The following is a 10,848-nucleotide window of genomic DNA, read 5'->3' as shown; positions in this document are numbered from 1 at the left end:
ATTTGACATTCAGGTCTCGTCGCCCTGTTTTGTTTTCCTGGAGGACACAGCGGTGCAGACCTCGCAGAATGATGACATCACACCTGAAAAAAAGCAAAACCCAAACAGGAGGGAATGAGCTCTCCCTCAAATGAGCTCTGAACACCAGCTCTGCTGGTACCTTTTGGACAACTCAGAACTCAGTGGGTCTAGGGGGGTAACCAAATATTCCCTTCAGACCCCTGACCCATGTGAGCAGCCCATGAAAATGGGAAAAGGGACAGTCCTGCTTCTTTCCAGGTCAGGCAAATTCAAGTTAAAAGTTGTTTAGCTACTGTTGCCCTCTAGAGACACCTTGAACACTACATTGTTTTATGCCTGTTTATACCTGTTTTATTGTTGGTTAGGAGTTACACAGCCTTTTAACATGTAATAAGTAAAGTACAGCATGTTTAAGTCACTCAGTAAATTGGAAGCTGATCTTTCTGAAATGTTTCATAAAGTTACTTTTCTGTAGGAGGTAGACATTCTGAGCAGTAGCTATCTTGAAGTGCAAGGAGCCATGCTGCACCTGAAACAGAACTGCTAGATGTGCATGCACAAAGAGTGCAGCACCTGCACAGGATAAAAACACACCTCTTGTGGTGAAGAGATGTTCATACCTTGTCTGTGTTTATTAAAACTCAGGAAAGGCCTTGCCAGAACGTGTATTCACTGCTCCACGTCACAAGGAGATTTACCCTTCATGTAATACCTGAACTCAACACACTGACATGATTGGCAAGCTCAGAAATAATAGGTTTTAAGTGAGAAATACCTGCCAAATCTTGGAGGAAAATCTCCATTTAAGACACCAAACTAGATAGCACATGACCACTCTCCTAGCTTCTAACAAATTATGACTTCATTTTCACAACAACAAAAAGCAGGAAAGAAACAAAGAGAATTACAGAAGTGGAAGTTACTAAATATTCAGTGGTCACATGGTTCCATTTATAGCTATTGAACTATAGAACTCACAATGGTGACAAAGCCTTTGATTACTTTTGCTGTGATTTTTTTGGTAATTGAACAGGAAACTAAGACTGCCATCTCTACCTCAGGTACAAGCTCAATTCTGACACAACACTAATAATTCCTCAAAGCAGCAAAACAAACCTAGCCTTGCTATTAACTTAGGGACAATGCTCCAACAGGAACATCAGCTAACCAGGGGCTATTCTCAGATTTAGTCCAGAAAAATATTTTAAGATATGCCCTCACAGAGGATATCTCATTACTCTACAGAACTCAAAAGTCTTGTTATTACTATTCATTAAATAGTAGGAAAAGGTTCTTCATCCAGAGGGTGTTTGGGCACTGGAACAAGCTCTCCAGGGAAGCAGTCACAGGCTGAGAGTTCAAGAAGCATTTAGACAATGACATCAGGGACACGGTGGGATTCTTGGGGCCACAGAAGTTGAACTCTGATGATCCTTGTGGGCCCCTTTCAACTCAGAATATTCTGTGATCATCAACCTTCAGAAATCCTCTCATAACAATGGTTGATTTCAGATCAACAAATGGCTTATTTCAGATCAAATGCAGTTAGATTTCTGTAAAATAGCTGATGTTTTCTATAGAATTTGACTTCCAACTTTGAAACACTAAATGTATTCCATTGTCTTTCTAAAGATCTCAATCTCCTGCTCCAGTGATTAAAAGGAAAATGAGATAAGCTACTGCCTTTAAGGAAGCATCAAAAATAGGTGATAACTCCAATCCAACATGGAATTCTACTTCTAAGTTTGAAGTCTGAGCTATGTTGTCTCAGATGGGCACAACGGAGCGTGCCAAATCCTGTTGGGTTGACTCTGGAGACCAGTCAGGACAGTCAGACAATGACCATCTCTGTAATTTTCTGTTTACATATTTACAGAATGTATTTAAGTGGTGAGACTGTATGTGTCATGTCCTTAGAAATGCTAATCACAGGCATGAAATCACATACAGAAAACCCCTAAATCAGCAGGTACTCATTGCCTCCAAACCAGAAAATAAGCAGACAAGTAGAATCACAACTCACACCATCCTTTCCTTCCACTCATGCTGCTCCGTATCATCCTTGTTTCCCCAACACCTATGTAAATAGGTAGGTAAATTTTGCAACAGGCATAATAAACAGGTACGAACCACTTCAAACCAGCACAGGTAACATTAGTTTCAAAGCTGAAAGCAGCTTTTGGAGAAAGCTTGCTAAATTTCACACTCCATGTCTGTGGCAACATGGAACAAAAATCCCCCAGAAAAACAAGGTCCCAAAATAATGAGCACTTTCACACAGGTACTCAGATTTCAAGGTTTTAATGATTTCTGGAGGTTATTCTTATTTAAAAGAATGACTGAAGAAACAAAATTCTTAGTTTTATTATTTCCAGGTAAGCCCCAGCTATTTTACTATATAGATGTGCCTTAAATGAATCCCCACACTGCAAATTTCTCTGCCGAGACAGGTACAGTAGAATTTAGAACAGATGAAAGTCATTGGTGATGAGCTGAGCAATGGCTCACTCTGCAATCTTATGAATTTCCAACAGGCACAGGGGCTGGAAACTCCTTTTTCTTCCCAGGGCACCAGGTGGGAACCCTTTCAGCTTTTTACAGCAGTGCACATTTGCATTACACAATAACTAGACCCTGAAGAAAAGGTGAGATTCAGCTGTGGCAGAGACTGCACAAACAGGGTGAAAAGATACACTCTGCTGCCACAGATCTCCATAAAAATGTCCAGACAATTCCCAAGTCTTGCAATTTTATACGCACGGGAATATTTTTTACTTAGATGGGCAGCCCCCGGTTATCCTTGTGTGTGACAGAACCCAAAAATGGAAAAAATTAAGTTTGTTGTTCATCAAGTTCAGGGACTGATTTACAATGCATTAAAAGCCCTTTTCAGATTTATGTAAAGATAAAAATCAGCAAAAAGTCTCACCATAGTAACAAAGAATATTAAAATTTTCAAAACTTAGCCAGTTTATTCATGACCAGCATTAAATTGTCATTATGGTAAGAAAAATCTACATAGTGCCCTTATGGTGAAACAAGAAACCTCATCCCCTGCATTTTCAGCAGGTCAGCCAGACTTTCAGAGGGAGATCTGGGACAGTGGTCCTGCAGAACTTTGAGGTCTGTGTTGCTCCACCACACTCCACAGGAAAAGCACTCTTACACTTTTGCTTCCACCTTACAAGCTGGGAAGTTCTGATGCTAACTGGGGACAAAGGAGAGAAATTCTTCTACCCCATCATCACCAGCCATGCTGAGCAAATTACTCATTTCTCCACCTAAACTTCAGTATCCCCATCTCATAAAAAGTGGAAAATAAATATGCCTTTATCGTCCATTTGAAATACATTGAGATTTGTGGATGAAATTCAGAGCAGGGAATTACTATTATTTTCCTGCTAATTCAGAGAAAAGTATAAAACCATCACATATGTAAGATAATATTTCTTTGCTATAGCTTAGATTTCTATTTGTGTATTAATATTTCATTTACCATATTAATATTAATTATAGCTATTTCTGTTTAAACATAAAATATTTGTAATACCTACAAAAAACATTGTGATTATAACAATTTGTAGTCACTAGAGTAATTAATTTTCTGTACTAGAGATTCCCACAGCTATGGGAAGACTACTCAAATGAGGATCACACACCCTGGTGCTGGACCAGGCACTGTAGAAAAGCTTCAGAGCCCAGTGTGATGGCCCACCTGTACAGTGGTCCACAATTACCAGTTGCAGCAACAGGGGAAAAGATGAGAGACATAAAATAACGTGTTAATTAGTATTCTCAAAATATAAGGGCCATTCAAGAAAAAGCACTAAAATATTTGAGAAAATTTACGGGTTTTTCCAAAATATTTTTTAAAACTGGGCATCAAATGTTCCATGTCAAATTTTTATTCAATAAACTAACAAATAATTCTTTAAATGTTCTTTATGTTTTTGTGACTAAGTATGAGCTAGTTAAGGTAAATTATGTACTTTATAAAGTATTTTCATGTTAGTCTAGTATTCAAAGGACTCTGCTTGTTATTGTCAAATCAGGAACGAATCTTTTGCCCAGTCTTGTTTTTGCAAATAAATTTACATCATCAGTATTGTAATGAAATCAAAGCAAAGGTGAGGATGAAGACTTCCTTCTTCCATAATATTTTATTTTGGATAAAAAACCACATATTCAGATGTCTTCTTAAGTACAGATTATCTTAGTGTTTGGCTCCCTGTGCTTTGTCCTTCCAGTCAGCAATAGAAATGTTGAATTCCCTGGTCAGTTCAGGACATCTGTGTAGGTTGATCTGCTAAGAATGTGGTCAACGACTGAGCTAGCAGCTGACAGCAACATCTGAGAGCAGAAGAATGAATATCTCCAGTGATTGTCATGCAATCACCTAAATTCAGCCCAAGCATCCTCACTAAGCCAAATTCTCTCACCTCCATGGGCACTTCAGCTTGGTCAGATCTGGCCACTCAAGGTGGCTTCTGGAATGGAGATGCTCTAGGATTTGTTTGCCCATGTACTGTGTCAAATGAAGGGAAAAATAACCTTCCATCACTTACAAAGGACAGATGATCAGCATTCAGATGGGTTTGCCTGCATTCTTGCTGCAAAACGGGCAGGTCCCAGCAAGAATTAAAAGGAGGTTCTACCACACACCTCCAGCCAGAGACTAACCTAGTTTTAAACACTTCAAAGCATGTGTTAGAGGGGGGTTTGTGTGGAAAGGGAAGAAGGAAAATTAAGCTAAAAACACAGGTAAGAGTTCAGGGTTTGCCTATACGGCAATTAACCCATAATAAAAATGGAGCTTGGCATTCTTTGCAAGGTACTGCCTGAAATGTATCATTATTTCCTTCCCAACTCTGACATGCACTTCTAGGAGACAGCAGGAATTTTTGTCAAGGCCAGGTTATCCTCTTTTTTTAACTAAAGTTGCAAGCTTTCATAAAAGGCTTCCAATCTAAGAGCCTAGCTGCATATTCAGATGTACCAAGCAAGTATGAAGTAGAGTTTGTACCAGCTCAGCTGATGCCAGGGAAAATCACATCACTGCACCTAGGTCTTTATGGGCAGCAAAACCACATCACTGCAGTCAGCCCAGTACATAATTCTCAAGACTTTGATATGCAAAGACTAATTTAAAAAGCCCAAGGAGACACAGGAGAGTGATGGATTAAAGGCAGAAGATCATGTGCTGTGCACAGAACCTGTGTTCTGTTTGACCCTCAGAGGGACACGCCTTACCTAGGGGTACAGGGCCAAATCATACCAAAATAGATTCCAAACCCAGGGTTTAACTAATTTGCTATCTAGGCCAGGAAACAGTTCTGGAACACATTTAACACAGTTTAATCGCATCAAATCACAGCTGGCCCAGAACTGATTTTAACAACTGTCAACTGCTCCTTGGAACAGGCAAAGCCAAAAAGAAGATCACAGCACACAGTTTACACAGTACACAGAGACAACCCAAACATCCAGAGCAGCAGCAGCAAAGCAAGGCACATTCAAATCCCATGATCTTTATTCAGATTGGGTTACAAGGAAGTGGGAACTGGGAGGAGTTAATGTTAGTGACAACTGCAAGCCAGAACTAAAGGAGAAACATGTTGCACTGCCACAGAGACACAGCTTGAGAAACCCTAGTAACTGGTGGAGAAAGTTATTGCACTACTTACTGGATACCCGTGGCCTATTTGAGAAACAGCACTAGCAAAAATAACCTCTCATCTCAGCTGAAGAGGGAGGGACATTCAACAATTAAAAGGGGACTGAGGTGGGAAATGAGAATTGCATATTAAGAATGGTGAAGGAGGCAAAAATAACAAACGTGCAATAGTAGATGAAATTCTTTCCAAGAAAACTCAGTACAACATTTCTTTCAGCATGGGCTCATGGGTCTGTTACTGCCCTTGAGCAGTAGAATGTCAGGGAAGAGGAAAGATTGCAGGGTGCTTGGAAAACAGTCTGAACACATGGATGGGGAGTAAGCCAAAAGTGTTACAACAAATGGTCCCTACCCTTTCAACATACTTGCACATGCATATTCCTCTTTCCCATGCTCCTGGATCCCAAAGCTTTCCAGACATCAGAAATCAGCCAGACCAGAGTGAACTGAAGCTGAACCAGCAACACAAAGAGAAGGACTGATCCTAAGGACCTAATCCCTCAAAATCTGTGTGTAGCAGTGCAAGGCTAAAAGAAATTTTAAAGTTTAGATGAGCTAAGTGTAAGGCTGAAAGCAATTATTCACATTTTAAGAGTTCAAGTGTAATACATATTGGCTTTCAGTCTAAAGCTATAGCAGAAATCTCTGAGATTAATGGTAAACATCAAAATTTTCTTTTCAAATATGGACTGACAAAGCTGACATGCAATAAAAGCTTCCAATGAAACTCACAGGCACTGTTCCCCAACATTCTGATAGGAGGCTGCCCTGTAAACATGTTGCACTCAATGAGCGTAGGAGAAAACTGTTTTTATAAAATTACACCTCACTCTAAAGAAAATATTTGCATGGCTGTAGCCAGGAGTGTAATAAGGGTCATTGGAAGATCACAGGCACAGAAAACTGAAGAGCCTGCCAGCGTTAAGAGTTTTGTGACTTTTACTTTTTTTCCTCAAGATCCAATTTTTCCCCCAAACAAAACACTTCCAGCCTTTTCCATCCTAAGGACAATACTCAATATGTAAATCTCATGCTGTCACCCCATCCTGACCCCTAAAGAAAAATCAAAACTGTTTTCAGCCAGGCAATACAGCAGGCAAAACTACAACCTACTGTCCAGTTGTATTAAGAAGCCACCATCACTCTAACTCATGTTGGACTGTCCTCACCAACCCCTAAGAGAAAGAAAACCTCACCTCCAAGCTATAGGTGTGTAACTAATGCTGTAGATCTGTCCTCAGCAAGCTCTGATTAAACTGAACAAACTTCTCTGTTTAGACAAAACTTACTGCTGCTTTGGCAATTTCATGCTATGTTTACAGTGGCTACCTTGCCTTTTCTTCTGGCAAAGAAACAAAGATTTAGCAGAATATGAAAAAAAAAATATCAAGAGTAATAATGCACTGATTTCTGATTAAGTATTAGAAGTTCTTAATAGCTTCCCTTCCATAATTTAAAAAATCCTGTAATTCCAGTAATCATCAAACATTTGTTAAAAAATTCTTTTAAAAACCATGCTTGGAGTCCCCACTGTGCTGGCTAATGTCCATTGTGTTTCTAAGGGCCTTCAGAAAGTATTCCCTCCTCCATGTTCTGTACTGTAAATGAGCACTGAGGCAAGGAAAGTGTGTAAAAGTCTACTCTGCTTTTAAACACCTCTATCTTTTACTACTATATTCTGCACATTTCTTCCCCTCAGACACTTTGCACTTAACCTCTGATTTCATGTTTTTTATATTTTAATTTTTTTCACAGGAAGTACTCTCCCTCTGGAACTTCACATGAGGGGATTAGTGATTTTCTGACCCTTTGTCCACTGAATTTTTTTCAGTCTCTTCTCCACAGAGAAATCAATGTACGATCAGTAAGGCCTCAGCATGTTAAAGGACAATAAAAACAAAGAATCCTGAAACCTAACCACTACAAGTTTAGCAAAAAGTGCCACGAGCCACCTCTGTCTTTAAACTTCATTGCTGGCTGTGGTGCAGCCCGGTCCCTGGGGTTGACTCTAACCTCACCTCACTGTGCACTGAGCCATTTCAGACCACCAAGCTGACACAAAACTGTATTTTTCCTTAGTTTAGCTTTCTGCTTGAGCAGGGTCAAGTACCAGAGCCAATGGAATGACACATGGAGAAGCAGGTGGGGGACAGGACTGCACATCTCAGTCAACTTCCAGCATAAGGGGAACTTGCCAGAGAGCACCGCACACACCGAGGCTTCATCCTGCATGGTGACCATCCAGAATGAACACTTTGTGGAGAAGAGCAGGACACACTCAATATCATAGAAGACAGGACAGATGTGGGTCTCAGAAAGTATTAAATCATCTTTCTCTGTCCTGTCACAGGCAAGCCTGTCCCGAGCATGGTTAACCAGGAGAGGACATAACTGAAACCTGGCTGTCAGACCAAGGAAACTTTCCAGTTCAGATATAACTCCACTCCAGGGTTGAAGTTCAGCTCTTTCCTTTGTCTAGGTTCACAAAAGGAAATAAAAGTAAATCCTTGACGCTACACAGCATACTTGAACAGGAAAAAGGTAATGGCCATGCAGCACCACTGCCATTCAGAAGTCAAGAGTGTGGCTCATTCCTGGTAACACCGAAGATTTTTGTAATTTCTAGTATACACTTCAGCCTAACAGTATGTTGTTTACATGATTTTAATATGAGTAGGAACACAACAGAAAATGCTTCTAAGATAGGATCTTAGTGATTAGGGAAGTGTTCTCCAAAACACATGGATAATGGAGCAAGACAAGTGGTATTTACCATAGCTTCCTCACCACTTCCGGATCACAAAGAGAGACAGATAAATCCTAATTATCTTCTTACTTGACAAAATACCTATACTGTCAAAAAACTTCTATGAGGCATATTTTGCAAATGACCTTACTCCCTATGAAGTTAGATCAGAACTGTATCTGTGCAGAAGTGACAGAGACAAGAGACAACAGCAGCAGTACATCCAGTCTGTCTTTGCTAGAAAGAGAATTACACCTGAAAACCAAGTACCTGGAAACCACCTAATGTTCTGTTGAGTATGCAAGGGTTGTGTCAAAGTGGAACTCACTACTGCAGAGTCAGCTACCTAAAACATCTTTAAAACAAATCTATGAAATTGCTGCCATATCTATTGTTCTCTACAAAACATCCTCATTACAGGAAATCCACTACTAGGATACATCTGAAGATGTAATTATTAGTGTAATATTTGCTTCTCTTCTAATGAATCTCACCAAGCATAAAACCTGAGACTGTCTTACTACTCATTAAAAACATGTTATTCTGGAGACAAAAACTGGTGAATAGAGCTAGAGATGAAAACTGCACAACTGGAAATGTTATTTAGCTGGAAGTAAACATTTAAAATTCTTCAGTTTAGCTTACACTGGAATTTAACAGCAGGGCATAGACAACTTTTTCAAATAGTCTAACTTGAGGCGTAAGCCACCTTATCTGTACATAATTTTAATGCCAACATCTGGTCCCATACAGGCAACACTTAATTCAGTCTAGTTAAAAAGAAAAATAACATCCAACTATCCATAGAGTTTTTACTTCAGCAGGATTAAAATTAAGCTGTTCTACCAGAATCACCTTCTTTTCAGTGAAATATTGTTAACTGAGGAACAAAATATTCTCTCAAGTTCAAAGGACAAATTGAGGTTCAAGTTTATCAATGTATTTCAGTCTACAGATAAAAGGAAGAGGAGTCCTAAAAATGGCAAACATACCAGTCAGAACTAGGCCAATGTTGTGGAGAATCTAATATGAAGGCTCAAACCAATCGTTGATTAGGTTTGCCCTTGGACATAAGTAGCAAAAACTATGACACACTATGTGGAGGCACAAAGACAAGGAAAATGTAGGCTCAAAGTAGGCTCAAGAAAAGCATACCAAAAACTGTATTTATTGCAACAGAAGATGTTATTCTGTAATCCTGAAATATGAAAACAAACCTTCCCTAGTGTCCAAATGTATCCATTTTCCACGGTTTTCACTATTATGTGCTATCTACTAGAGCTGTTTTTCAGACTGTGAAGATCTGAACTATACTGTCCAATTTTATATATAAATATATATATTTGGGGTGGTATTTTTGAAACGTTTCATCTGAAACATTCCAAGCTGATAATCTTTATCCAAATACATAAAACACGAGCCATGTCAAACGCACTATAAATAGCATTAATAGTAAGGAATCAATAACATCCAAACCTTTAAGTATTATCTTATTAATCCGCCTTTGGTGTGCATGGGCACACTGCTGTAAGGGCTCTCAAAATGCAATAGTCAAAGGTGAAGGACACAATTTGTTCAACTAGTTAATGCAACTGCTATTTAACCAACAGAGCCACTAAAATGCCACCTAATGAAATACTCTGTACCATGATAAGCAGCAGAGACAAGCACGATAAACATGAAACGTTTTCCTAAGAAAATATATTAAAAGTCCTCAGGGCTGTTACCAATATTTTCTTCCAAAGGCATGTAAAGATCTACATTTGACAACAACCATTTTAATCTCTGGTTCTCTTCCCCCCCCCCCCCCCCATTTCTTGTACCGCGCCCAACACAATGGTACAACTGCATCTCCCAGGTATCGCCTTGATATTTATTTCTGCTTTCACAGTGACAAAGGTGAACTCTGATGCTCCAAAGATGCTTGCAGCAAAGCGGGGTGAGAGATATTTCTAACGACATACCCACACGCGGGTTATAGAAATCCAGCCTCCATGAGATGTTTTAATCTGACAAATTAAAATGGTTGGGAAACGCTATTTGGGTAACGGAATCGGCCGCCACATGCATTGCTGTGGGGGGAGCAATAAAAGGTCTTTAAAATAGGTCACTTTCAGCCAAACCCCACACCAGCACCGAACAAAATGGTATATACACTGAAAACTCACCGCTTGGGGAGGAGCGAGGGGCAGGGAGGAAAAAAAAATATTAAAGGGTAAAAAAAATAAAAGGGCATAAATCCGCGCGGGTCTCCGAGGGACCCATGACCCCCTCTGGGGATCGGGGCTCGGCCGGCGGAGCCCCCGGGGGAGCCGCAGACAAAAAGGGCCGCGGCGCTGGGCACGCCTGGCCGCGGGGCCGGCCCCGGCCCAAGCCCTGGGCCTCCGGCGGCCCCTGACAGCGGGGA

The sequence above is a fragment of the Parus major genome, chromosome 19, assembly GCF_001522545.3.
Source record: "Parus major isolate Abel chromosome 19, Parus_major1.1, whole genome shotgun sequence".
Lineage (NCBI taxonomy): Eukaryota > Metazoa > Chordata > Aves > Passeriformes > Paridae > Parus > Parus major.
This window is presented reverse-complemented; position numbering follows the sequence as displayed.